The sequence below is a fragment of the Aptenodytes patagonicus genome, chromosome 3 (assembly GCF_965638725.1).
Source record: "Aptenodytes patagonicus chromosome 3, bAptPat1.pri.cur, whole genome shotgun sequence".
Lineage (NCBI taxonomy): Eukaryota > Metazoa > Chordata > Aves > Sphenisciformes > Spheniscidae > Aptenodytes > Aptenodytes patagonicus.
In genome coordinates this window covers 87,712,313-87,719,011 of record NC_134951.1, presented here as the reverse complement: position 1 = coordinate 87,719,011, position 6,699 = coordinate 87,712,313, and positions in this window count along the sequence as shown.

Below are 6,699 nucleotides of genomic sequence, written 5' to 3'. Positions count from 1 at the left end.
AGCCGCCCCCCTTCCGCGCCCGGCCTGGCCCCTCCCAACGGCTTCCCGCCGCCTCCAACGTCACGGCGCACGGCGAGCCCCGCACGCCTGCCCCGGGCCCGGTTCTGCTGCGGGCCTGGCTGTGTTGGCAGCCGCGGCGCAGGAGGCGGCCCCTCTCCGGCGGCTCCCCGCGTGTCGCGGCCGTGCCCGGCCCCACACGGCCCCGGCCGAGGGCGGACGGCTTCCTCCTGGGGGACGGGGGGGTGCTCTGCTACCCCGCGAGGGCGCCCGGCACCGCGGGTGGGTTTGACGTGACCCGGGGAGGAAGGCCGCGCGGGGACCGCACCGTGTCTCGGCCTGCGTCAGCCCCCGAACCGCGCCCGGGACTTGTCGGAGAGCGCTGCTGGGCCCAGGCCATGCCGTGCTAGGCCATGCCACGCCACGGCACGGCACGGCACGGCACACCACAGGCCCTGACCCGCCGCTCCGGCACGTGCCCTGTGGGCTTTGATTTACAGGCGCTAAGGTAACAACTGGGTCGTGAAGTTAATTGAGCTCCTTAACGCCACCACAAGCTTCCCCTGCACAACCTTCACTTCCTCTATGCTTTGTTTTTCCTCTGTAGGTCCCTTGTTCCAGCCTAACCCCATCTCCTCCTACCAAGACGCATCCCCTGTGACCAGACCCAAATGCAGTTTTCAAAGCCGACTGGGTCATTTGTTGCTCCAGGACTGTGGAGGTTCTGAAACGTGGAAATCTTACACCCACCCCCAGTCTTATACCCACCATCCCAAGGCTGTGCTTTTATCCGCCGACTCCCTCACAGGCTTCACGAAGTGTGGTTTTGGCTGTTTCGGTCCAGTAAGCAGATAGGGCAATGAAGTCCCTAGTAGTTCTACAGCTCGTGATGTGTAGCAGCAAGCTGCTCATACAAGCGCTACTTAAAGCCCCCCCTGTTCATATGCTGGACGGGGGAAAGGTGAGCACAAAAATAAAGGTTGCAATAGAAAAGGCCCACAAAAGTAAATCACCATATCCTATTCAATTACAGGCATGCAGTATTTCTTTGCCTTGCAGGAAGCAGTGCACATGGCTATATAGCAAAGTTAGAATGGTATTCAGCCACTCTTGTCACAAAGACCATTTAAATATCTTAGCTAGAGACATCCAGTCTTCTATTCTACAATTAACCTACACAAAAAAACCCACATACCAAATCATATCTACTTGCTAGAGTTCTGCTAATAGTTGTAGGATTGCTGCTTTAAAGGGTACGTCAGCTTAGCTGTATCAGATTTAAAGGATTCATTCACAGAAAAGTATGATAACATTTCTTTTGAGGAGAACTGCAGAAATGAGCTATCCAGATTAAAGAGCAGCAAAGCAGATCGCCTGGGGAAAGATACCTTGGGATCATGCGTGGTTTTGAGAAAGGACCGAGAACTATTGTCTGTAGTTGGGTGATAGCAAAAAGCCTGCTATTTGATTGTTCTACAAAATTCCACTGCGCTTTTTTAAAAGAATAAAGAAAAGGTCCTAGAGCCTGAACTACCACCTAGTTTTGCTTTGAAGCGATTGTTCCAGGCATTCTAGTGTAAAGAGTAGAAAGTTTTGATAAAACCAGACTGACAAAAGTACATGAAATGCCTTCACTTCTCAGTATTAGAAAGAAACCTCAAAACAGGTTTGAAAGTTCAGGTCGAACAACAGGGACAGAAAAGGTGCTGAAGGGCTGGAATAAAAAAGTAGCGATGCTGAAAGGAGGAGCAGTAAGTGGAAGTGTTTCTAGAAGAACCATAGAAAATAAAGTTTTACTACTTTACTACTACTTCTGGCTCAGAGCTCTTCTACTTTTGGGAAGAAACAATCCAAAGGAAATACAGTGATTTAAAGTACGCAACAGTTCTTTACTGAAGCAGAACAGCTGTTTGATTAACATGCTGATCACCTCTTTGAAGGCAGAGTCATGGGCAGTTTATGAAATTTGCAGGAAAATCTCTATTTCAGCTCCCAAACCTAGTGCACCATTGACAATGAGTCAGCTGGGTTACAGCTTGAGTAGCCTTGTCAGCGCTGCAGTGGTTTTGTTCACAGACTGTCATTTTCCTGCTGATTTCTTGTGACTGCTATTTTTAGCAGCATTTACTAACGGCAGTCATGACGGCAAATAACACGGTCTTCCCCTATTTCCACAGTCCAAGTCCTAATTCAGGCTTTTGCTTTTAAACCTACAATTCGATGCGCACACAACCATTGCTGGGACGGTATGTTATCCTGTCAGCATAGTCTGACTTCCCATGTTCCAGCAGAATTTTTCTTGCTGGAGAAACAGAAGTGCTTTGTCAAGACAGAGGCAGACAATTTCAGCTGAAGCAAATTTAGCAGCTATTCTTGGCCAAAAGGTAGCATTTGTTACCCTGAAGAAATTTTACCTGCCTTTCCTGCCCCAACTACAAGAACTGGGAGAGGAATATAATCACAAGACACCAGCAGTGCAGGAGCTGCTACTGCACGTCAGCTGCTACCGTACCCAACCAGCACTACTGAGCACAGCCTTTACGAACTTCCTGCTTATTTTCAGTGATAATTAGGTGATCTCCAAATCTTATATTCCCTCTTGGGTACCAAGAACTGCTTTGATTCATCTCATTAAAAACTGAAACGTGATCTTTTACAGATCTAGCTTTCCATTCTGTTTTCCCTTTCCACTTTGGAGAAGAGAGAGACTTACTTAACACTTGAGCGGCAGTGTCAGACTACAACCCACTAATTAGGACAGACCGATGGTGTCTAGCACCATTTTACACAGAGCTTTTGGATCTATGTGACTGAGTCTAATAGTGACAATGAATTTTTAGTTTAGATAAATATTGTGCTTGCTGAGTCTGTTGTCAGCAAGACTGGATTTCATACAGTTTGTTACAATCACCTGTATAATTATAGCATGCTTCAGTGTAAGCTTCTGACAGCAACACAGGCCATGCTAATAACAGTTAAAGCCCACTCAGAAATCTGGGAAAATTGAACTAAACTGATGACCAGGCACTTTTTTTAACCCCTTCTCAAATATTCAGCCAGGTGGCTTAACAAACACTACTTTATTGGATAGAAAAGGAAGAGTACAACCACAGACTATTTTGAGCCCTCCTGTAATTTCTTGGTAAAGGAGCTGTTATGTTTGCTCCTTTCTTCCTGCAGTAAACACCTCATCTTACATCTGCACTTCTCCAAAGCAGAGGCTGGTGCCTTCCCTGCCGGGCGGCAGGGTTGCATCCAAACTGCACCAGACCCAGCGGCATTACCAGCTGCTCTGTCCTTTGTGAGTCACTCCAGCAGTGCTCTGGCTCTGCTAGCTGCCTTAGCTATCTGCTGCCGTTCGGCTATCTGCTCCTGCCCTCCAGTTCCTCCCACTTTTCAGCAGAGTGCCACAAAGTACATGATTACATGCTATCCTACTTCCTCAAAGGAGACTTCTTAAGTGGACCCCCTGTCCTTGCTTCCCAGCCTATAACCTGTACCTCTCAGGGCAGCAAGTCATTGCCCAAAGTTAGGGTAACATACATAGTCATAATTACTTGGTCCAATATTTTATACACAGTTCCAATTATAAAATTTCCACCAATTAATGGTGAGCTACTTAAAAAAGAGAAGTCCCTAGACTCGACACAAAGAAACACATTTCAAAACCTCTCACGGGTCCCTTTTTGTCCAACTCTCCTCTCCACAATACAAAACACCATTCTTCCCTTTATGTAAGAGGCTGCTTTTCCTTTTTAGGCCTAGTCAGCACTTTCTGTAATAGGTTACTTGTGGTTTCTCAATGTTCAGATAATATGCTTATTTACTTTTCTTCCTAGCCTAGGTACCAAAGCCCAAAGTTATGCTGACTTTAGTCTAGGGGTAGGGTTGGCTGCCCCGCTGGCTACATTTGTCCTTTTTCTGATGCATACAGTACCATAACAGCTTCCTAAGTAGTGCTGTTCTTTTGAGGTTGGTAAAAGACATCTATGGTCCGGTAGAGACAAAACTGGCTGTGCCACATCAAGCCAAAGGGTCATGCACCCACGACCATTACAGATAGTGGCCACCACGAGCTGCCTAGAGGAGCAGAGTGAGAACCGAGGCAAACACACAGTACAGCTTCTGACCATCAGCCGTTTAGGACTTTCTGAGCCAGAGGTTAGAATTGCACTATCTTACTGAATAAGCAGACCACGAATTTGCCCGATTCATTTTTAGGTCAATGACACCACTTTTGGGCCTCCACAACACAATCCATGGCAGCATGTAGTATATTTTAATGAATCGCTATCTGAATATCCTGCAAGAAAAATCCTGTCCAGAACCAGAAGCTTCTCCCCACTGTACATATCACTTATATAGTAATGCACCACTATGACCATTCAATATTAATAACCACAATGGCTCTCTGCAGGTCTCATCAAGAGTCCTTAACAGGCTGGTAACAGATCAAAAATATGGGTTATGACAAGTTTGTTTGTCCTCACCCAAAGCTGATGGCTGCACACATTATCTAGCTTTGCAGTGAGGCAAACAAAGTAGGCTACTAGTCCCCACTAAGAAACCTGCCCAGTGGAAGTTACTCTCAGCTAATCTTTTTTATATTGTTGTGTGGTACCGGAATAACTATAATTTCTTGCCCTAGTTAATAAAGTACTACAGGCCACAGGGGTAAAGCCTCCAGCACACTGTACTGTTCAGCGGAAATTTTATGCGTAAGGACTTCATATGATCTCAAAAGCCTGACATTGTTGTATCTTCCATAGCTTTAGGGAGCTGTTTGTGCGTTACAGCATTTTCTTATGGAAATTATTCCCCTAGCTTCTTTGAAAGGCTTTAGATTCGACATGGACATGAGTCACCACTTCTTGGTACACCAACATTGAAATTTCAGTTGACAGCCCAGCTGGTTCAGCTGTTATTTAGTTACGAGTTAACCAGTGGCCTTCCATAACTCTTCCTTGATATGTCAATACTTAGCTCCAGTGATCATGCAGATCTTCCGGTCTTCAGTTTAAAGCCTAAATGCACAAATCTTAAGAATCACAGGGAACAAAATAAAAAGTCTATGAACTGAAGTCCCATGCTATACCACATACCCTGCCACTCGTAACTATCCAGCCTTGGGGCAGATCTCTGGGTGATATTCTTAAATTGCTTATTCATCTTAGACAAAACCAGAACAATGTTCCCAAGAAATACCAATAGCAGTATCTTAACTACCCAAGGATGTTCAAGACACTGAAAAGTTACTGTAATGAAGGAGGAAACATCATAGAAGAAAGTAGCAATGCCACCATTCTGTATTTCCTCCATAAAAAGCCTCCCAGAGGAAGAACTAAGATTGCTGATTGTCTCCATGAGATGGTACCTGAAGTACAGTAATGGCTTCAGTACAAAGCCCAAATACCAGATGAAGCTCAAGGCCAGTGTTTTAATAACAAACTTCCCAGGCAAAACATCACTAATCCCTGCAGAGTACAGCAAACTGCAAAAACCAACACTAATCTTTAACATGTACAGCAAAAAAAAGAGCATGGTGCAAATCAGATAAACTAATATCGAGAACAGATGAATCAATATTGTGACCCGCAACTGTTAACAGCTATAAATTCCTTAATGTGTTCTGGTTAATCTGTTACTATCTCAAACCCTTTGAGCCCCACGTTAGGCACCAAAAAGGACTGTGGTGGTGTCCTGGTTTCGGCTGGGATAGAGTTAATTTTCTTCCTAGTAGCTGGCATAGGGCTGTGTTTTGGATTTAGGATGAGAACAATGTTGATAACACACCGATGGTTTAGTTGTCGCTAAGTAGTGCTTACACTAGTCAAGGACTTTTCAGCTTCCCATGCTCTACCAACTGAGAAGGCTGGAGGTGCACAGGGAGCTGGGAGGGGGCACAGCCAGGACAGCTGACCCAAACTGGCCACAGGGACATTCCATACCATGTGACGTCACGCTCAGTACATAAACTGGGGGGAGTTGGCCGGGGGGGCCGCTGCTCATGGGACTGGCTGGGCATCGGTCGGCGGGTGGTGAGCAATTGTACTGTGCATGACTTGCTTTGTATATTCTGTTATTGTTATTATTACTAATTTATTTTATTTCAATTATTAAACTGTTTTTATCTCAACCCACGAGTTTTCTCACTTTTACTCTTCCGATTCTCTCCCCCATCCCACTGGGGGGACGGGGGGGAGAGTGAGCGAGCGGCTGTGTGGTGCTCAGTTGCTGGCTGAGGTTAAATCACCACACCTATTCAAAAGCTTAAAATGCTACTGCTACTTCAGAAACTAGTAAGTAGTCTATTTTTTTTGTTGCAATGCCTGCTTTTCAAAGCAAAAGGTTGAAGAGAAGCGCAAGAGCAAACAAGAGACAGATTAGATATTAGGGCCAAAGGACAAACGAGTTACAGAGAAGTCACTGGTCCTTGTGAAAACCAATTATAGGCTATATAACTCTTAAAACATGCTCGCCCCTTCTTTTTTAAATCAGTTCTAGGATTCTGAAAGTAGTCAGGATCACTTCTTCATTTGCATCGCAACAGATACCAGAGCAAACCTGTGCCTATGCCTGCCCTGTCTGCCCCTCCCAGAAGATGATTGTGCCATGGTCTACACCAACATAGTGCCTCAGTCCCTACCTACCTAGGGAGATAAAAACCAAGAAACACCACGCATCTGTGCAAAACAAAAAACT